Genomic DNA, 24,219 nt, shown 5'->3' with positions numbered 1-24,219 from the left:
CCTATGAAGAACTCTGATCCTCCCCTGACCATCTTCTCTACGGACCTTAAATACTGGTATCTCTTTATTAGGCTGCTTCAGGATAATATATGGATGATCTTCCCATCGATCCTGAATTTTGTGTTTCCATCAAAACTCACCACTTTGACCAAAACTCTATCACCCTCTACTAAGGTAACTCCTCGGACTCATAGTGACATTTCTGTCTGGCTTGAGAGTTCTTGTTAGCAGTTTCTGCCAGTTTATATGCTTCTTGTAGAATCTGTTTTAAATTTTCTATATAAACTGGCATAGAGTTTGACTGTTCATTCCTATTGATACCAAAAACTAAATCAACTGGAAGGTTAGGCTCTCTACCAAACATAAATAGTAAGGTGAAAATCCAGTAGAGTCATGGGCTGTACAGTTGTATGCATGAACTAGAGGATAGATGTAATTTCTCCAGTTGTGTTTCTGCTCTGGATCTAGAGTGCCTAACATGGAAATAAGAGTTCTGTTAAAACGCTCTGTAATTCCATTGCCCATTGAATGGTACGGTGTAGTCCTTGATTTAGAAATTCCAGTGATTTTACAAAGTTCTGTTATGATCTTGCTGCAGAAGTTTGCTCCTTGGTCGGAATGAAGTCTTTGCGGGAGGCCATAGTGAACTACAAAATGATTGAAAATAGCATCAGCTGTCGTCTTGGCAGTCTGATTCTTCGTTGGCACTGCAACCGCATATTTGGTAAAGTGATCTGTAAGAACTAAAATGTTCTGAATGTTCCCTTTGGATGGTTCCAAGGTCATGAAATCCATACACACCATTTCTAGTGGTTGGGTAGTGGTGACACTCACAAGTTCAGCCCTCTGGTTGTTGGGTGTCTTGAACTTGATACATCTGTCACATTCATCAATCCACTGTGTTATATCTGCATGCATCTTCGGCCAGTAGAATCGCTCTTTGACTAAGGAAGAAGTCCTATCACGGCCAGGATGACCCATGTCATTATGCAGATATTGTAAGACAAGATGACTAGCCTCTCGTGGTATGACATACTGATACTTGTCTTCAGGCGTCTTGATCTGTCGAACAAGGAGGTCATCTTTGATCCCTAGTCTCTTAAAGTTCTGGTGTAGTATGGCTTCGTACTCATTCCTAGCTTTATTTGGACTTGGTTTTTCACCATCTCTGATGAGTTGTGTCACTGATGATATAACCTCATCTTCCACTTGCAACTTCTTCAGGTCAATGTGTCTTCCATCTAGATTACGGAAAGTTGTCTGTAGTTGCTGACAGCTGGCTGGAGATGCTGGAAGAGTAGTAATGTACGGCTGCTTCTCTCCTATAGCCGTGATGGCTCTAATGGCATCTGCATCTAATGTTTCTCTGTCAGTCTTACCTGACAATCTAGACAATAGATCGGCATCAGTAATCATCTTACCTGGCTTATACGTGATGCTGAAATTGTAAGATGATAACGAAGCAATCCATCGATGACCTGTAGCATCCAGCTTAGCAGTGGTGAGCACGTCAGAGGGTTGTTATCCGTAAATACAGCAAACTTGGCTCCGGTCAGATGGTCTGAAAACTTTTCAGTGACTGACCACTTTAAAGCTAAAAACTCAAGTTTGTGTATCGGATAATTCCGCTCTGACTTGCTCAAACCTCTGCTAGCATAAGCGATTACCCTCTTGGCTCCATCCTGTTCCTGGTAGAGAACAGCACCAAGCCCACTCATACTAGCATCTGTATCTAGTTCGTAGGGCTTGGTGAAGTCAGGGTAGCCAAGAATGGGTGCTGTTGTCAGTCTTTCCTTTAGAGTGCTGAAGGCTTTGCCTTGCTCTTTACCCCAATTCCACGAAGGTGGAGGCACTCTCTGTTTTCCTCTGGCTTTTTTCCGACAGCCATGATGTCAATCACTGGTCTTGCTATCTTGGAAAAATTCTTGATGAACTTCCTATAGTATCCAGCAAATCCAAGGAATTGTCGCACTTGTTCAGGGTTTGTCGGGATAGGCCAGTGTTCCACTTTCTCTATCTTATCCGGATCAGCCTGTACCCCTTCCTCGGAAATAATATGTCCGATGTACTTGACTCTCTTCATCAGAAAATGACAGTTCTTGGGAGACAACTTCAAACCAAACGTCCGAAATCGATCAAAAATCAACTTGAGGCGGTCAAAATGCTCCTCAATAGATCTATAAAAAATGATGACATTATCTAGGTAGATAAAACAGGACTTAAGATTTAAAACTCCCAGGCATTCTTCTTGAAGTCGCTGATAAGTAGCTGGTGCATTTACAAGTCCTCCAATATCTCAATCTGGTGATATCCAGATTTCATGTCTAGCACCGTGACTAAGCGATTACCGGACAGTGAATCTAAAATCTCATCTATCCGTGGCAAAGCATAGCTATCTCTGATAGCACGAGAGTTCAACTGCCGGTAATCTACACACATTCGCAGGGACCCATCGTGTTTCCGGACCAAAACAACGTTGGAGGAAAAGGGAGAATGAGATGTCCTAATTACTCCACTAGCAAGTAGTTCCTTGACATGGGTCCTCACTTCCTCGATCATGGATGGTGGTATCCGCCGGTATCTCTGCTTGAATGGTGTTGGGTCAGATAATTCGATATGATGCTGGACCTTGTCTGTTGTTCCGATGTCGGTTACCCCTGTGGAAAAAATATCTTGGTACTTACCTATAAGACTTCTACATTTGTCTGTCTCTTCATCTGTACGTAGATCACCGATGTTGATTTTATCCAAGATACTTTCTAGTTTGCTGGGTACTGAATCACTAGATGGAAACTCTGCCAGACAAACTGGCTGCATCTCGCAAATCAATGATTTGGGAGGGGCTGATATAGTCCTAGTAGTGACATTGGTTATCTCTAGAGATATAGATGATGTACCATCATAGTCATACTAATGTAGAGATGGTGTCACATCTAGATCGGGAGGAATGCAGGAGTTCGATGTAGACTGCAACATGGACAGAACTTTATGATAGGGAAGCTTCTTGTCCATGTATGCATCAAGCACAACTCTACTGTTTGGTGGAATCAAGACTCTAGTTGCTTCAGCTAGCTTAAGCACTGCTAGACGATTTCCATTCCTCTGTAACTGTCTCTCCCTTAATGTTAAACATCTGAAAGCCAAATAAAATGGGGCATACACATCAGCATCTTGAAGGAATCTAGATTCATATTCGTCTCTTAAAATGTCTAATAGCCGATTCAAAATGTTTGTGCCAATTAAAATTGGAGGTCTTGTATTATAATCACTGTCTGGAACAATAAAAAAGAGCTGTCTTGTAAAACATCAGTTGAAGGTAAACCACAAGTGGCAAAATTAACTGACACATATCCAAGGGCAAAGCTTGGCCATCAGCACACTCTACTTCCAACTGTTCTCCTATAGGAGAGAGATGAGTAGTGTGGGGCAAGTAGGAGTCATAAAATGACTTTGATATAGTGGACACAGTAGCACCAGTATCCAATCATGCTAAACATTCTGTGTCGTTAATTGCCACGAAAACTTTGATGTTCCAACTAATTCTTGGTAAATGGGACTTTAGTACCTTTGGTCAGATCCTTGTCCCCGGGATTTGACCACCTGGCGTTTAAATGATCCAATCTGACTCGACAACTTAGAGCAATATGCCCCTCTTGTCCACATTTGTAGCAAATGACTGGATCAGATTGTTGCTTCCATTGTGGATTCGTGGGTCTGGGAGCACTGGGACCAATAGGATGTGCAGGATAGGATAGGATGTGCAGGCATTCTGTAAGTATATCCTGGCTGTCCCCTGCTACTAGGATGTCCTCTACGTCCTCTCTGGTAAGCTGGTCGCTGCCTGTTCCCTTGAAAAGGAGGTTTATAGTATTGCTGCTGGCTCTGAAGTTGATTGATCTGTGCCTGCAGTTCCTCAAACTTATCAACGACAGATGTGTCAGTCTTGGAAACTGTAGCTCCCTTAGGTAAGGCCTGCTTGGGTTCGTCTGCAATGGTCTTTGCTGGGTGTTCCATCTCTATCTTCCTCACATCAACTCTAAATAAATCAAAGTCATGGATGGAATGGTACAAGTATCCACAAAGATCCTTAAGTTTCATTCCTTTGTAGAACATGGTTTTCAGCATCTCGTTGGTGTTACGAGGAAGTACTTTTCCCAACTTCACAGCAGTATTCAGAATTTCTTCCAAGCGGCAACTCCAAGCTGAACAAGATTCATCGTCCTTCTGTCTTGCACTATAAAATTCAGCTAGCACATCTTCCTTTTCCAAGACATTTCCATATATACTATTCATTTTATGGAGAACCTAATCAATGGATGTACTTTCTCCTAGTCTCATTATCACATTCGCTGCTTCACCTCTGACAGAACGGCGAATGGTCTGAAGTACTGTCTCTTCACTCTTAGATTCCTTCATCAGACAGGTTACTTCATATTTCCACAAATCATATGAGATATCAGATTTCCTGTCTCCTGAGAATATGGAAATCCGGGGTTGAGGTTTGAGGTATCCAGCTTCAGAGTATGACTTTTGCTTTGTTCCAGTCTGTGGTTCAGGTTGAAGACCAGTACTGGAATTTGAAGCTGCCCAAGGTAAAAAATTCTCTGGTCATATCATCATCTTCTTCAATGCATTCCATAATTGAGTCATGTCATCTGGAGTCATTTCCTCACCACCTGATTCCTGTTGCTTCGCTTTCCTTGCTTCGCTTTCCTTTCTCCGCTAGTCTCTTGTTTAGCCATCTTTGAAGGATTACCTGATTCACTATCTGATTCTTCACCTTTGATGTTCGGCATTTTTGATAAACACAAATAAAATAACAGGTATACACATAAAACAATTGATCAGGAGGGTAGTTCGTATAGAACTAAATAAACACTGGGCTAAATAATTTAGGACTAAATAATTTAAGGGAAAGTCTATATTTCACCTATTGAATACTCTAGACACACCTATTAGGGGTATTGTAATTCAAACAGGAGTGTAGCTCTTAAATAGAACTGTAAATAGTGTTGGGCAACAAACAAAAGTTTGTTTTCTTTTGAAAAATGAAAATACAAATGCACTTACGGTCTATTATGCACTTCCGGATGCAATACACAAAAGGCTATGTGAATATTGTCAATATTAATAACCTTGTAAATAGAAACCTGTTTATATCAATAATCAAGTACCTGTGGTGATGATGAATAAACAAAACACTCTTACCTGATAAACATTATTCGGTTTTCAAATAATCCTAAACTACATTAAATCAGAATTATAATTATTTATCTCTGGACAAAATACCAAAAAAATTAGCTGTTCATCTATGATATTCAGAGACTCTTAAACTTCACCGAATTTATTAGAATAAATCACTTTAGTCTGTCCCAAGATATTTATGCAGCACATTTGGACGATTTTTAATAAAAATACACTTACCTGTGAAAGAAGTGCAACTGAAATAGTTGAAAGGGATATTTTCCAAGATAATTTCATTGACACATCATCTTTCACTCGGAAAAATTCACAGGAACGAAAACAGATTCCTTACGGAGATTTATAATGGGGAATGTTTACATCTTTTCTCCATTCGGAATACATCGCGCAATATTTCAACGTTATCATCCGGGCTTGCTGCAATACAAAATCTCCGTAGACATCACATTTTTTAGCATTGTATTGAAACCTGATAAGCTAAGAGGGGCGTTTTGACTGAGAACTCTTGGAAATTTTTCATACTTTTGAATGAACATCGTTTGAATCCTGAGGTATTTATAAATACCAAACAATTAAGCCAAATGTGAATCCAAAATATCTTGGGACAGAGTATAGGAATGGACTGCGTCTGAAAAAGAATGCTATCTTTTACCTGTATGATATGTTACAGTCTTTGTTTAAAATAACTGACAACAAAGATATCTGTATGGTTCGTTTATTCGTATCCGGACACAGTGACTTTAAAATTTGCAATGTATATTTAAGCCCTGAAATATCATAAAACAATAATATAATTTATATCAAAATATAACATTAGTACAATATATATGTATTTCCATCGAGATAAAATTTTTACATTATCTTACTATAATTGTACTTTAAACATTTAGCGGGAGGTAACTCTTATAATATACATGAATTACATTTCTCCAAAATAAGTCATAAAATATATTAATCAGATTAAAAAATATTCGAAAACACTTTCTCACCATTCTATGGGAACAGGCTCATAATACGTACACCGAATGCGTGGTGAAATTATATTGACATTGACTGATTCTGTAATATGAACAGAATAATTCTAAAAATATTTATTACTGAAGTATAATCTAATTGATCTTATAAATGACCAATTTAATCAAATATCTGATCATCATAAAATTCTTATATACAATTGATTTGAGAATCAATTAATACTATAATAAATAAACCAAATATTGATCTTTATAATCAACACTGTATTCCATATAAAAAATATCTTTTCATTCCAATTCATTCATACTCCTTAGTTTGTGATCATGGACTTAATTAATGTTTTCTGCAATTTATAGGATAATCAATTTATAAATAGTAAGTGTTATAGGATATTAGTATACTTAGTATAACTTACCAGAAAAAGAGCAAGGTCTGGTCCAAAATTAAATTACTTCTCTATATAAATATATAGTCTGCTTTGGTCAATGTCCAGACAAAGATTGTCAAACTTGGCGGTAAAACACATAAAGCAAAATATACAAACCAACCAAATTCAACCTTACACAAACAACCAATAAAAACCAAGATCACAAATATCCACTGACCAACTCATGATCAAGCTCTGCCCTAAGGGTATATGTACATGTGTTTGAATTAAAAGAAAGGGTGGCTCTAACTTTTTATATGTGTAATGTTTAGATGTATTAATTACAATAACTTTATTTATTTATATTACAATTTTCATACTCTTACAGATAATTCAAAGAACAAATGCAAACCAAAAACCTTGAATAACTATTGAAATAATTATAGGTAAACTAAATCGAAATTTTCGTTGCTTTCTTTAACTCGCCTCCGGTGTAAAACGGATTATACGGATATCGAGCTCGATCAGATTGCGCAATCACGGAAACGATCCCGAGCTAAATAAAATTGAACCCGATGCTAAATCGTCAGCTAACGTAAATAAATAGCAAATTAACTATATCTTAAATTAAGTAAATTTTACAGGTAAAATAAAAATAATTTGTAACCGAACCTCTTTTTTTAGTAGAACACCTCACTGACTTTAAAACAAACTGATGTAAATCCTCCAAATAAGGACCAAACAACCGACTCTATTCAATCAATGCCAATATATAACTGATCACAATTTACTTCAATATAGTAACTGTCAACGTCGTGTCAATAAGTCAACGTTGATCAGTCAAAGAAATAGAAGGAAAACAGTCTACAATTATCAGGGAATTTTTGAAGTATCTGTGCCTAGCTGGATTTCTGTCTGTCTTGTTTCGCCGTTTATTGGATATATCTTGCCAGTGCAGTGTTTGTTATATTTTTCTCCAAAACGCGTTTCTCCATGTCTTTTAGTCCAAGGTAACGTGTTCAGGTGTACGAAATTCCTGAATGCGTTGAAGCATGAATAGTGCTTTCGGCCTTATATAGGGGGTGTGTAGCGATGAGCAGAACAATAGAAATCGACAACTAATATGGCGGTAGTTGGAGATAAAAGGGAAATAATGCGTATTTATGAATTCATGTCAGCCTTAAAGCTGACATGAATTCATAAAAGCATTTGGTCGCCATATTAGTTTCGATCGCTCCTCTACTGCCACTGGGGTATATATATCGGTTGAGAAAGTTACGGTCGGTTGCTTTCCGATCGAGGCATTCTGGTTGCACGGACTTCTAAATGCATGAACTACACATTGAAGTAAGAGTTTAGAAGTAAAGAATAAAGAAAACAACAATCAATGAAATACAAAATATGTTTATTCTGTGAAAGGATTTTCCAGATATTTTTATTATTTTGCACATACAGTGCTGCCTCAGTATGCATTCACATCGAACACGTGTGTCGTTCATACAGAGTGAATAACGTCTGCGTCTTTTTGAAAACCCTGGCGGCTTTACATCGAACACAGCAGATAAATGATAGTAAATCCAAGACAATGGCAATGTAACGTCGTTTCCATCCGTTCCACTGTTTCTGAAATCCATGCGATCATTGACATTGCTCGATCTGCCACAGTGTGCTGTTTGCGCATGGGCGATGTTATAACATACACAGGAAACGGTCCACAATTATCAAGGAATTTTATAAGTATCTGCGCCTGGATTTCAGTTTGTCGTGTTTCATCGTGTATTGGATATATCTTGCCAGTACAGTGGTTGTCATTTTATTTTTCTTTAAAACGCGTTTCTACACGTCTTTTCGTCCAAGGCAACGTGTTCGGGTGCATGAAATAGTACTCTCAGCGTATATAGGGGTGTGTAGCAATTAGCAGAACAATAGAAATCGACAACTAATATTGCGGTAGTCAGAGATAAAAGGGAAATAATGCGTATTTATGAATTGCAATAGCAACTTCTCGGGCCTTTCCGGCAAGCTCGGAAAAACACCTCGAACGTATTACCTAGGCGTCCATGACAACCCACCTTTATATAAAACTTGATATAAACACAACACATTTTACGATCTGTTGAGATGTAAGCTAGACTATACCCTTAAATATAACACAGAAACGACTTATTAGGCTGTCTAGCCGATACTTATTTTAATGGAAAGCGACTCCATTTTGTATAAAATACTAACATCCGGTAATGTTAATACATTCGAGGTGTTTTTCCGAGCTTGCCGGAAAGGCCCGAGAAGTTGCGATTGTATGAATTCATGTCAGCTTTAAATACACATTTGCATTAATTTGACATCCGGTTTGAGATTTGCACTGGTTTTGTTCCCAGTCGGTATAACAGAATAGAAGGGGCACGAACTAGCACGGCGGCTTTGGAATCGGTCCAGATGAATATTTTTGGTACGTGTTTCTAATGATATTTTCTGAAGGATAAAAACCTAATCATTTTAACAACTAGTAAGACAAAACTTCTCGCTGAAATATTTTGAATAAAAATTGATCATGATCATGTCTGATGGTACATGTTTATTAATACAGAACAAGATCAAATCTAACCCATGTGTACAAAGTTGATACAATTAAAGTAATACAGTATTGCTGTTATTTTTCTTGCGATTAAAATACTACTCTTGTATATTTAAGGCACAAAGAAAAAGAAACTATATGAAAACTTAACAATCACAAACTGCTATTATTACGCCTTTATTTTATAATTGCTAAATTATTTTTGAAGTGTTTGGCTTGTACTCATCTGGACTCCTGTGCTTTTTGTTTTAAAATTATCGCATCTATATTACCCAGATTTTCTTTCCATGTAGATTAAGGACAAGACTCGAAGACGTAATTCGATTCAGCTGGACCTTACATGTAGTTTATGATGGGAAACTGCTTTACGGTATGTTTTTTTTTATTGGTAAAAAAATATTATTCAAAAACTTTTAGGGAATATGATAATCTTAATTTTTATTTCATTGTTACTGTGTTCTAACTACAAGAGTCATGAAATAATTAGCTGATCAGGGTTCTTGACACCCCGTAGTTTTACATTTTTACCACAGTACGTCACAACATGACTATTTCAGCCAGTTGTGGAACTGTTTTCAAACTAATTTAACGTTAGACCATAATTAATCGCCTAATTGTCAACAGACCTTTCCGTGTGACCGGTCCTACCTCTATATTCTAAGTAGTCTGTGATGCTTTGCTTTGAATTTGTATTTCGTTTTATGGACTTTTTCCATGGTCAAAATTTGGTGTATACATGTATCTCTGTATTGCTACGGATATAGCTTGAGTCCACTGACCTGCAAAATAGATTATTTCTCTGAAAATGAACTTTTTTCTGTAATTTTAAAAGTTGACAAAGCTAGAATTCCATATCTCTAAGACAGACATAAATTTGAGCTTATCATAAAACTTTTCCCAAAGGTGTGGGAACTCTTTTTACTTATGTGTTTTTCCTGCATTTCTGTCTTTTGAATATTTCAGACATTTAAATCCATCCAAATTGACGAAATCATAGTAGTGAATAACTGTTTATAGATTGCATCTAGATACTGCCTTTTAATTAAAAAAAACACCAGTAAGAACTTTTGTGCATGTAAAATCAATATAGGCCAGGTTATAAAACTAAATATCGAACGTCCTTAAGAGTAAGTTTCTAGACAAGATTTAAAAATTACTGCAATCACACAGAGAAATAAATCAATGAAGTATTGGAGCGCAGCAATCTATACAGCAGATTTTTTAAACACCAGAACAATCATTGTTGTAACGTGCAAGGGGTCACTGCCTGTGGGCGCGACCCGAGATAGAATCGGATACCCCTGATTGCTGCCAATATTTAAAAATTCAAGTGCAGATTTTTATAACCGCTCCTGCACATATATAGGGACTCAACATTACGCCGGCAGGGATGACCGCACACCTGTGTAACCTCAACAGGTACCGATGTTAACGCAGGCAGGGATGACCGCACACCTACGCAACTTAACAGGTACTAACGTTAACGCAAGCAGTGATGACCGCACACTTGCGTTGCAACGCAACCAAACGCAAGCTGGGAGTGCCGCCCACTTGCGCTAGAAAGACCAGAACACCAGCAAGGATTACCACACACTAGTGCTCCGCCGCAATCACCACCAATAAAGGCAGGGATAACCGCACACTTGTATTAATGCGATATAGAGCAGGGATGACCGCACACTTTGAATCTTAGGTTAGATCACTACTACACAGAAGAGACACTGTCCCTATATATGTTCTGGCCTAAAATAATTTGAAATAATCCGATCTAATCTAAAACTACTTATGCAAAACACCTTATTTACATATACTATTTATTATTGTATAAAAATAATCATCATAGTAATTGGTTATTAAGACTGCAGAACATTAACTGGCAAGATCGGATGTTACAGTCAAAACATTTGAAATGGGCGGGAACAAATTGACATGGACGTCTGAGAAAACATTGAATTGAAACTGTAGTTATAGGAAGTGTATTTCTGATCAACCTCAGCGTTTCTAACTTGCTATATAACTTAAATCGATCGAAAAAAACACTTTTATTTAGTATCAGCAAATCGATTAATAAAGATTTTATATCATCACTATATATATATATATTTATCACATGTTCATCCCAATATACGGTGGATATCACTCATGGGATAAATTTTTGATATTCCACTGTGTATTCATACGCCACCTGACGTCATAGTTAATCATTACGTAGGTTTAGCAGTTGATTGACGTAGAATGAAAAAGTAAATAATTAATTCAGTTGAGGGGTGTTGAGATATAAATTTGAAACATTTAATGTTGTTCCAGTTATTTGTCATGAATTCATAAAAAAATGTTCGAAAATGAATGTCTGTTTGTTAAACTTCAAGGAACTTTTTTTCCATGCGTAACGTTGTTGACGTGTTGTAAATAATGTGTTGTGCGGCTCACAATCACAATTTTTACAGAAAAAGTTGGGATTAACAAAATACTTGGTAAAACATGTGATCCATCGCCAAGGCTCGGGGATAGAAAACACACAACTCGTTGGATAAAAACCATATACCATCGCAAATCATGAGAGATCATATATATATATAACCAGAAAATATAGCCATCGTTCAAAAGCGTGCATAAAATTTGATACAAAATAGGACCAAGCAGCTTTAAATAATCAAAAATCAATAAATCAAAGGGGAATACCTCTTGCTAAAAACATTAATAAGCTGTCCGCTTCATTATTTCATAAATGTCAAATTTTAATGCTCCTTTTGTGACTAAAGTGAATAAGAGATATTAATTTGGCTTTTTACCGACACCTGGATACAAATCAAAATGATATATTTAACTTTAGAAGATTAGATTTACGAGAATTCTGGTAAAATAATTAAGTTTCATACTTTTGACTTTACACAAAGAAATAGAATTTCCAGAAAATTACATGAAGTATCATTTTATGCAATAATATTTTATCTTCATACCCTATGAATACTATATAAAACCTTTATAAAGCCTGTTACACATCCTCTAAGTAAAAAAAAAGCATTGTGTTTATAAGTGGTTGTGGGTATGCGATGTAAGGAAAGTACTTAAGTCATTGAAATAAGATTGAAAGTTTATAGTATACAATTTTATTACCAAATTTGTATCCAAACCAAATTATAATGTTAGATTTGCCAGAAAAATCATGCTATTATATTCTAAAATAATATAAATATAGCTGAGCTCTAGTGGCGTTGCCAAAGACTTTACTGCACTTCGTATCCTGTTTATGCTTATCAGAACACATAATCACGGGCGTACTTTGTGCTTGCTGATAGTACGCGCATCAAATTGCGTTTTCTGCAACCTTACGTACAAATGAAGAATGCATTGTTGCGCGGCTAAAAAATAATTTGAATGTCATTTTCAGCAAATATATGGCCCTATATGATTAATTTTTTTTTTACTAAAACCTAATTTCAAATCAATATGACAAATGCACAGACAACAAAACAACATATCAAACTAGATGCTGTCATTAGACAGTAATACCCGCACCAAGTGTTTGCCCCTAAATAACACTGTTTTGTACCAGTTTAATTAAAAATGAAGGCCACATGCAAGCTACGGTAATACATTTAAAAATTGACGGATGAGATCCCTTCCCATATGATAATATGATAATACCCATGAGCAGCACTTTATGTGTAATATGGGGTTGAACTGTTGAATTTTCAGTTAATCAATAATCTTAACATTTCATGTCATAGAAAGTATAATGGTCTATATAATTATTACAAAGAAAATTAAAAATTAAATTATGCCCCCTCCCCATGGCGGTTGCCGGTTTTAGATTTGCTTCTGTGTGCCTACAGTTACATCATCGTGTGCACAGATTAAGAGAAGGAGTGGGAGTGAGGGGTCCAGACCTTCCCCCCTCCCCATGAAAATTCATTTATATCAATAGTAAAATTCCCAAAAATTTACCTTGGACCCCAATGCTCTTACAGACATGTAAACGCTCTAACCCATTGCGCTTCAATGTTAGGTAACATTATTTGGGGGGTAAATATTTAATTAATATTTAATATACTTTATTGTTTATCTCAATAGGAAGTATACATCACAATATGCAGGTGTCCTGCACCACCTTAAAGCTGTTATTTACCTAATAAAATCGTGCAAGTGGATTTCAAGAATAAGTCATAAAAATACATGCATGTTACAAATAACTGATCTTTGTCTGAAGTTACGTACACAACACAGGTCTGCAGGTCTCATTCGCGGGTACTAGTTTTACCCAGCTCTTCGGTTAGATGGGTTCACGTGTATACATTCATGTCTGTGTTTTCCATATGCAGAAAAGGATTAGTTAAGATCAGCTAAAGGAATTCATTATTGTATTTTAATTGGATTATCATTATGATGTTGACCAATATAGGTAAGCATAATACATGTAGTAGCAGTAGCACAATATAATGAGATGCCAGCATAAATAAGTTCTACTTTCACTTTCTAAATGTGATTGTAACGTACCGAGCTACTTGAACTGCCAGGGGAAGGGTTCGTGCCTGGTCTTTTCCAGTGTAACAAAGTTTTATAATATAATGATTTCCTATTGATTATCAAAAATGATTGGTATAGCCTAACCTTACTTAGGTTAATAATCAACAAGTAATTTCAGGGAATATAGAATATTTACAAACAAAACAAGGGTATAATAAATATATATAATTGACACTGTGTGTGATGTACTGGTGCTGCCTTGTTCAGGTCGGACAGTACACACCCACAGTGACAATCCACTGAGGTCAACCACTCAGCTAAAATGACTGACCGTCCTCAGATTACCGCAGATACTGTAGGCTCCCTTATTCAGGACGGACAGTTTATGTGGTAGCCCTTCAACCACTGTGCACACTGTAGGCTGCCTTATTCAGGACGGACAGTGGGCACAACGGCCTGGACGACAGTCTGATCAGCCACTAGAGAAAGAAACCATGACTAGCCTCTCCGAGGAAAGCCTACTGTGAAAGACTGACAAGCCAAAATGACTGCAATGCCTACAGTACCAAGAGGACAACATCTCTATGGCCTATCAAAAACACTTAACACCGTTACGAACGGGCAAGCTCTGTATTGACACAATACCTTTTATTAAACTTCACCAACTTCCTCTCTCTGCGGCTGATTTCCAACTAAGCAGCCGACAGCTGATTCACTGTCGTATTTATACCCTTGTATCACGTGACATAAACAAAGGAACTAAAAGAAAAACCCGGTCTGGGCCGAACCTAAAATATCCGGAATTATTACACTACCCACGCCTCCGATGACATGCGTCCCGCATGTACACCAGGAGATCAAATACAAAGATTTTTTTTTTTAACTAATTTTAAGATTCATTTATTCACACAAAATAATAAAAATATCAAAACTCCAAATGTCAGACAGACTAACTGTTCATGTTGACCTATTAAAAAATCTTCCACAAAACATTTACTTGCACATGTAAATATCAAACAAAACAACTCTTTCTTCTTTTATCTCCTCAATGTCCATCTCATTTAATTCAGCACATACATCAAAATGAGACATAAAGTCAATCCACAAGGAATTCCATCATATTTGTCTGGCTTAACACAACTACTTTTAGACTTGTCTGTTCGAGTCATATCAGTGCCCCCGCAAGTCGTAACATTACTCTCCCTTGGTAAATTGTAATCATATCTGGGTAGATCTGCATGATAGGGTGTACTAGTAAATGAGGGTCTATCTGTCATTCTATCAACACGTCTATCAGGATCGAGGGGGCTTTCAGGCCTTTGATTTTCTATGGTGTCTGTCCTAATGTGTTTAGGTCTTACACCCTGTTCTAAGTAGTCTTGATCTTCTGTGGAATTCCGCATACTTTCAGGCAATTCTGAATCTCTTGCGGCTTTACTCCTACTTTTATTTATACTCTCCTGAAGTCTATTAAACTCATCCTCAAGCCCCATTAATTCATCTAGCAGGTCTGTCATCATGTCAAAATATGCCACCCAATATAATGATACAATCTAACTAACAAAATATAAACAAAGCAAATAAAACTATGCAAGTGTATTTAATTGTTAACCCAAAATCCCACCGCTGCCACCAAATTTCTGTAACGTACCGAGCTACTTGTACTGCCAGGGGAAGGGTTCGTGCCTGGTCTTTTCCAGGGTTTTGGGTGTACACTAAAAAAGTTTTTAATATAATGATTTTCTATTGATTATCAAAAATGATTGGTATAGCCTAATCTTACTTAGGTTAATAATCAACAAGTAATTTCAGGGAATATAGAATATTTACAAACAAAACAAGGGTATAATAAATATATATAATTGACACTGTGTGTGATGTACTGGTGCTGCCTTGTTCAGGTCGGACAGTACACACCCACAGTGACAATCCACTGAGGTCAACCACTCAGCTAAAATGACTGACCGTCCTCAGATTACCGCATATACTGTAGACTCCCTTATTCAGGACGGACAGTATATGTGGTAGCCCTTCAACCACTGTGCACACTGTAGGCTGCCTTATTCAGGACGGACAGTGGGCACAACGGCCTGGACGACAGTCTGATCAGCCACTAGAGAAAGGAACCATGGCTAGCCTCTCCGAGGAAAGCCTACTGTGAAAGACTGACAAGCCAAAATGACTGCAATGCCTACAGTACCAAGAGGACAACATCTCTATGGCCTATCAAAAACACTTAACACCGTTACGAACGGGCAAGCTCTGTATTGACACAATACCTTTTATTAAACTTCACCAACTTCCTCTCTCTGCGGCTGATTTCCAACTAAGCAGCCGACAGCTGATTCACTGTCGTATTTATACCCTTGTATCACGTGACATAAACAAAGGAACTAAAAGAAAAACCCGGTCTGGGCCGAACCTAAAATATCCGGAATTATTACATGATCTCCCTTTGACAGCATACTGTATCATCATCTTTAAATATTTAAATAAGCTTATCATCGTTACCTATCCTATCGCATTTGTAAAGTTTCTGTCATTTTAATTGCAACAGTTATTTTTTTCATTTGTCAGACTTGCACTATTGTGTTAACCCTATATTGACCCTGTATAAACAATTTCGTATTAAATTTGTGTATTACATGTAAGTAAGTGTATAATAGGAAGGAAGGAGTATTTCTTTCTAAATGTATTATAATGCATCAAATACAATGTAGGTCATGACCTTATGGGACTGTTCTGACCCCAGTAAAAAGGAAAATACAAAATACCTTCTAATGTCATTATGATGCATCAAATGGTGTAAAGTACATTAATGACCCCCAGGTGTTGTCTTTACCCCCCCCCCCCCCCCGCACCTTTATGAAATAGGAAATGATGATACACTGTATATTTTGTTAACTTCTGAGATCTGAGATCCTCATCCCTAAACCATATAATTTATTCTTGCTCTTTGTGTCATTGCGCGTAAAATTGTATATAGATTATGCCCCCTTGGAGACACTCTGACATTCTAGAACTAGAAATAATAAAGTATTTTATCTTATTCGTATATGGTGTTTGATCCATGTGGGTAATTCCTAGCCGAATGATGACACTGCTTTGTTTAGGAGACTTTACAATTGCCCCAAATAGGCGAATACACATGCATATAGCATTTTGTTTATAAATCTTAAAAATTGAATTAAGCAATTTCTAAAATGTTAATGTGCGGCAGGAGAGAAAAAGCTATCAAGAAATGATTTAAAATTTGCTACTGTACACATGTAAGAATGTATTAAGAGGACTGATTCTTTAGAACCAGGTTAGATTGGGGGGGGGGGGGGGGGGTGAATGTGGAGTATAAATATTTATAATTTGAATCATTTATTGTTAATAATTTTAACTTGTCAATGAATACTAGTTATTGATCCCAAGGTAGAAATATGACCTCTGATCATATCTCAATAGATCATTTGTCAATTATGCAAGGTGTAATGTAATTTTTTTTACCAGTTTATAAAAGTTTTTTAGACACCCAAATTATATTTTGATTTTAATAGATCATTCGACAATTAAGGGGGGGGGGTTATATTTGAGTTTGTTTGGGGGTGGGGGTTCCAAATCATATATTTGACAATTTTTTTAATGTAATTTAAAATAAGACTAAGCCATACTTCAGTCATGAACATGAATAGTATAGAACAAAACACAAACTAATACATGTATCTATACATAGGAAGTATTACAAAACATAGATGATCATTGATCTATATCTGGGTTCTTAAATTGAATCATATATCATGTACATACATGTGTATTATATTATTGTTTCTTTGTTCAAGGCATTTCAGATGGTATGTAGGTCATGATCCCAAGTGTTCTTCCTGAAATTATCAAATATCATGAAAACCATTGAGATCCCCACCTTAATCAAAAGATTTTATTCCTCCTTAGGCCTTGGTGCATCAGATCATTATGGCATGTAAGTCATGACCCTAAGGGGTCATCCTGACCCCCTTAGAATCAGAAATTGTAAATTATCTTTCAATTATTGATGTTTGATGATCCTATCTCTATTTAATCTTTATTATTAAGTCTCCCGAATGAAATTTGGAGACTTATTGTTTTTGTACGGTTCTTAATACATGTATTATTATTCTTCGTCTTTTTCTTTCCCGCCCTGAACTTGTTTCTCAGAGATTGCTGAACAGCATTGTACAAAACTCTAGGATATGATAGGCCTGCATATCTAGTTGTGCACACTGGTTTGATTTTTCTTATTTTGGGTTAGACAACCACTTTTAGGGGGGGGGGGGGCGGGGGTCAAAAGGGGGGGGGGGGGGTCTTACATTGAACCTTGTAGGAAGAATCGTAGACTCTATTGTAAATGGTAACTTGAAAATGGACAAAGATAATAATATAGGGTTTTCATAATCATATATTGACTGTTACTGGCAATATATATAGGGTTTATTAGATCTGACCCCTAGGGTCATCCCAACCCCCAAGGAATTTAAAATTACCATATATCTCAGAAACTGTTATAATCATGACCCCTAAACCATATATATATTCATGTTTCTGACGTCAAGGGGCATCAAATGTTATGTAGGTCATGGGCCCTGTGGGTGGTCCTGACCCCCTCAAACAGCAAGTCCCTTGATATCTTCAAAATAGTTGAGATCCCAACCCTTAAACCATATATATTCTTGTTCCTTGTGTCAAGGGGCATCAGACGTTATGTAGGTCATGGGCCCCGGGGGTGGTCATGTCCCACTCGAACAGGAAGTGCACGAATATCTCGAAAACGGTTGAGATCCCCACCTTTAACCATATATATTCTTGTTCCTTAAAGGGCATCAAAAGGTTTGTAGGTAATGGGCCTCAGGGTTAAATTAAACTTTTCAAAACCGTAATGCGCATCTATGGAACAAGATATGATGTGCATATCCATTTAATCATAAAAGGAGTTCTAGGATCTATGTTTTTTTTAAGTGATAAAATTTCTGCTACTTTTTGACTCCCTGGATGAAATTTAAATTTTTTTTAAACCTTACTGCACATCTATAGAACAGTCCCTATCATATCCCAAGATATGATGTGTATATCCATTAATTCATAACAGGAGCTCTTGAATCTATATTTTTTTTAGTGATAAACGTCAATTTTCTGCTACTATTTGACTCCCTGGATGAAATTTAAATTTTTAAAACCTTATTGCACATCTATAGGACAGCCTCAATTATATCCCAAGAGTTGACGTACATGTAGCTACTCCAAAAGTTGTAAGAGGAGCCATACTTTTTTTGCAAAAAAAGTCATTTTTTTGTTGCCCACTGATCCTCTTAATAAAAAAAATAATTCTGGAACCTGATCACACTTCAATATGACACCCCCAATCATATTCTAGAAGATCATTTGGCTACTGCCAAAAAACCATTTTTTGAAACCATTAAAAAAAAAAAAAAACACGTCATTTTTCAGGCATTAAATGACCCCCAGGTCAAAATTTAAAATTCCGAAACCTTATTGCGAATCTTTAGGATACCCTAAAACATATTCCGAGAGATGATTTGTCTACTGTTGAAAATGTAGGAGGAGTTCGAGGAAGAAGGTTTTTTGCGAGAAAACGTCATTTTTTTTTACCAATTATTTGACCCCCAGGACTAACAGAGAATATTTGAAACCTTTTTACAAAACAACATGATACCCCAAATCAAACTCCAAGAGTTCAGTTTGCTGGTTTATAAGATGTAAGAGCAGTTTGAGAAAGTAAAACATGACAGACGGACGGACGGACGGAACAGGGTAACAACAATATACCCGAACTTTCTTTAGAAAGTGCGGGTATAATAAATCAAGTCAGCTGAAATTTAAAGTCAGGTCAATTCAAATTTCAGGTCTTTCATATTTTTGCGTAAATAATCGGTATGGTTGTCATTTAATTATATTTGTCTACCACATTTCACATGAAATACAAATACACACATAAAGTCATGTCATTGAATCAAAAATTTATTTCACGCAGAACATAGGAATTCAAATATTTCAATTGTATAAAATTTCATGTCATTCAGGTCTTACATGTAAGTATTTCAGGTCTTTAGTATGTCCCGTATACCGATCCCGATACAGAATGAAAAAGCTCTGAAATTTTCCATATAGATTATAGTCTCGATAAAAACGCGCCTAACATGACAGTTTATGACCTACTTAACATTTAGAGTAAAACAAACAATATGTAATATTTTTTAAGGCATAAATAACACATTTCTTCATTCAAATTTACTTTTAATTCATAAAAATAAGCATAATAATAATTCTATATTTTCAAAAAACTATCCCACAGAAACGCAGTTACAATATCTAAATGTATATCAAATAACGGACCGCCCTCTGGCGGCCCGTAATGATAATGAATCTATTCATGTACATCTAGTAATTGAACCAAACATGTTTAAATTTACATGTAAGATAAACAATTTCAAATTGTGAATTTGCTGTTAAATTTGCTTTACATTCCATAAGTACAAGTATGACAATTGGTTTTACAACTAATCATAGTTTTTTTTTTAGTTTTGTAATTAACAAGATAATTGATTGATTTTTTCATTTTAATTTATAATGTATTTTCAATTATACCCTAGCAAGACAAAATTATTAACCCACCTACCCAACTTCAAAATATAGTGTCGGGTTAGTTGAAACATGATGGGTCATATTTATCTTTTACAATTTTCTGCTATAGTATGCGATTTAAATGACATACAATGAGAAATAACTGCAATGCTGTGAGATTGTTTTGCTATGCCATGATAAATTGAATGAAGAACTCGATGATATGGCATGCTATGCTATGGTATGCTTTAGGATTTGAACAAAACGCCTCCATACACAGAGTTCCAAACATTCCAATGTAACATGATAAGAATTATGATAAGAACTACACACGATCTCGCTGTGAACAACGAGTGGGTCTTCCGTTTCATTATGAATTAATGATAGGTTGAAATAAAATGTTGACATTTGGTACGAGTTACTATATTAACTTCCTTTTAAACTAATTTTTGGACTTACTTTGCAAAATAAGATTTCCGGAGAAGGCCATTTTTAAAAATATCTCTGCAATGCGTTGTCCGATCTTAAAACGGTTTTTAGTTTTGTATTTAGTACAAAATGTCTGCAAAACGTATTCCAAAAATCGAAATTTTTAAAATCACTTCCGGTGACGATCGAAAGTGACGGATGACCTCCTCATCTTAAATCTGATAAGTTTAAAACATATTCTGGTGGGAAAAAATGTAAAATTTTTAATTTAAAAAAATTTTAAGACACAATTTTCCAAATTGCTCCTTGTGCGGACCGGAAGTGACGGACGATCGTGGTTTTACCTGATCGGTCCTAGGAATTCAAATATCTATTATTCCTGAAACTTTAACTGTTTTTGCGAAAAAAGGGAGGACAAAATCACTTTTTACAAAATGAAAAACTAATAAAACGGCCGACCAGAAGTGAAGTCATCAACAACAATGTACGTGATAAAAGACCTTGATATTTTATATCATTTGTGAAAATTTTATATAAATTCGTTTTATTAATTTAAGATATTTGAGTTTTAAGAAAAATGTTAAGAAAAAGAAGAATAACTAAACACGATCTCGTTGCAAGCAACGACGAGGTCTTCCGTGCGATTTTTTTAAGGTAACATGACCTTGACTTTAATATTTGACCCTTTATCTCCTGATCGGGGCAACATAAAAACAATTTTGATAGTTGAATATTGTTAGGAACATCATTCTCAGCATTATTATTCTTTAGTGACTTTTTAAAAAATGCTTTTAAAAATATTTATTCTGTTTAAGATATATGTTATCAAAGTTTTGGACTTCTGGCCCCTTAAAACCCCCAATTACGGAACACATGATAAAATAATTTTAATTTATTGTTAAATAAAATGTGAGATGAACATTTTTGCTTCCTAAACAAATAACAAACTATTTTTCAGTAAAGTGCTATAAAAGAAAGACTTCATCAGAGCCTTGATGGTCCCTAAATTTTCTTGATATCAAATGAAAGGTCTTTTGATATTAAACATATTTTGTTCAACTAGTGTTTAAAAATTTGATACTATTCTTGAGCTATTTTGTAAAGACCGTTTAAGGTGCTGACCCCTTAACTCCTTATTGGGGCCATATGACAAAGTTTTGATGATTGAATATTGACTAGCGCATCATTCTAAGCATTTATTATTCAATATTGCTTTCCAAAATATTTGTCCTTTTTGAGATATACTTGATCGCGGTTTTGGACTTCTGGCCCCTTAAAATCCCTAATTACGTAACGCATGATAAAATTTGTATAATATATAGTTTTATAAGTGTATGATGAACATTTCTGCTTCTTAATAATATAACAAAATATTTCTCAGTAAAGTGCTATGGAAGAAAGACTTTAGAGCTTTTTTGGCCCCTGAATTGAAGGGCCAGCCCCTTTTTCTTGACATCATATGAAAGGTTTTATGATATTAAACATATTTTGTTCAACAAGTGTTTAGAAATTCGTTACCGTTTTTTAGCTATCTGGGATAGAATGTTTAAGGGGCCGAACCCTTATCTCCTTATTGGGACCAGAAAAGGACATTTTTATGATTAAATATTGTTTAAAACATCATTCTAAGCATCTTTTATTCTATAATGCTTTTCAAAATATTTGTCCTTTTTGAAATATAATTGATCAAAGTTTTAAACTTCTGGCCCCTTTAAACCTAATTACATGTACGTAACACATGATTCAATTTTTTATATTGTATAGTTTTATAAGTGTAAAATAAACATTTTTGCTTCTAAAACACATTACAAAATATTTCTCATTAAATTGCTATGGAAGAAAGACTTTAGAGCCCTTATGGCCCCTAATGTGAGGAACCAGCCTCTTTTTCTTGATATCAAACGAAAGCTCTTGTAAATATCATTATTTTCTATCTGTTATGTACAAATATTCTTAAGAAAAGAGATAAAGAACGAAAACCATTCAAAATCACGTGATTTTTAAACTCGATGTTCGGGTCCAGACGCCTTTGAAGCCAGACAATCATAAATTCCTTTAAACACATCTACAATCTTTCGTCTACAACCCCTAAAAATTTAAATTCAATATCTTTTTTCGTTTAGGAGGAGATCCTCAAGCAGATCCTCTAAAAATCGCTAAAACGTCAATATCTCTCGAACGGAAATGACTTCATTAAAATAAAATAAAAATTATATAAAAGGTTTTTATCAATATTTACAAGATATGAAATTTTCATTGAAATCGGTCGAGTTGTTTTCAAGAAATCGCTTGTACAAAAAAGGGTAAGAAAATAAAAAAGTAAAAGAAACAAAGCAATAACAATAAGGTCTTCCATTGGAAAAGGAAGACCTTAATAATAAAAATGAAAAATAGAGAAAAAAGAAACCTTACAAAAACAATAGTCTTTTGTTGGAAGTAGAAGGCTCTAATTAAGCCAAAGTTTAATATTAATATGCAATGTAGACATTTATTCTTATGAAAACATGTTGTATGCTATGCTATGGTATGCAATGATATGACGAATGAGAATACATATAAATATTTACACTTGCAAATGTTTTCCCTTATATAACACTGTTTACGCAATCAGCTGTTATTTCTGCATAACATCATTATGGGTCAAGAGGTCAAAGTAGCGCATGAATAATCTATAGATCACTACTTTTTCTATGTTCTCAAACTAACCGACTTATGCTAAAACACACCAGTAGTGTAAAAGTACCCTTTCTGGGCCAGATACCTTACTATGGGCTCCTCAAGATCCTCTGAGGAGCCTCTGACGTCATCCATAACCATAGCAACACCAATGACGTCATCCATAACCATGGAAATCCCAACATCATTCGTTCCATATGTTAACCCCTATTATTGTTCACCCGATGACCTTTGTTCTATTGTTTATCCCCCACGTTCTATTTTATAACCCTACCTCTTTGACCTTTGTTCTTTTGTTCATCCCTATGAGCCTTTGTTAAAACAATTATCATTTAGATATGTCTTAATGCCACGTCATTGATAGATAATCAATGTAAATAATAGAGTTGATCGCAAAATGTATAAAGGGGATTCTTTCAACCCCTAATGGGAGTTTTCCATGACGTAAACAATAAAACCCTTCGTCTAATCGATAAAAGGTGTATACAACAAAAGGAACGAAAGGTCCTATTGAAAACGCATTTAAATGGAGATTTACTCAACCGAAATACTACAGGTAAAAACATGTCTAATCATCACAGGTAGATACATGTCTCAATGAACTTGGACATTTAAATGCCAGGTGTGTTCACGCATCATAAATCATGATAATAGACACGAGCAGGTAACTTATACAAACAAACATTTCAAAGATATATAATAACAACACTTGTTTGGTAACATATACGTTTATTCTTTTTATATACATAGTCACAAAATTTAAGTACAATACACATTAACAGTCATACATAAGCTTTCACGTCGTTTGCATTGACCCAGGAATTAAATTTTGAAGGCCAGTTTAACCATTTTATAAGGTATTGCTTGTTTGGTCCTCGTCCTCTAGATTGTAATATTTTTTCCACTTTGAATTCGTCATCTTTGC

At 35.6% G+C, this 24,219-nt stretch overlaps 1 long non-coding RNA gene across 1 annotated transcript; it reads right to left on the bottom strand.

Annotated features, from left to right (window-relative positions):
• Window positions 1-5,863: 5,863 nt before the first annotated feature.
• LOC128169721 (uncharacterized) lies at window positions 5,864-6,731 on the bottom strand. The gene is made up of 3 exons (XR_008241581.1): window positions 6,593-6,731; window positions 6,192-6,261; window positions 5,864-5,969 (listed from the first exon to the last, which is right to left on the bottom strand). It is a non-coding gene; the product is annotated as an uncharacterized LOC128169721 (long non-coding RNA).
• Between the last annotated feature and the right edge of the window lie 17,488 nt (window positions 6,732-24,219).

This window comes from Crassostrea angulata, unplaced genomic scaffold (genome assembly GCF_025612915.1).
Source record: "Crassostrea angulata isolate pt1a10 unplaced genomic scaffold, ASM2561291v2 HiC_scaffold_188, whole genome shotgun sequence".
In the NCBI taxonomy this organism is placed as follows: Eukaryota; Metazoa; Mollusca; class Bivalvia; order Ostreida; family Ostreidae; genus Magallana; species Magallana angulata.
The sequence above is the reverse complement of the archived record's forward strand: the minus strand, read 5'-3'. Positions and strand labels throughout refer to the sequence as shown.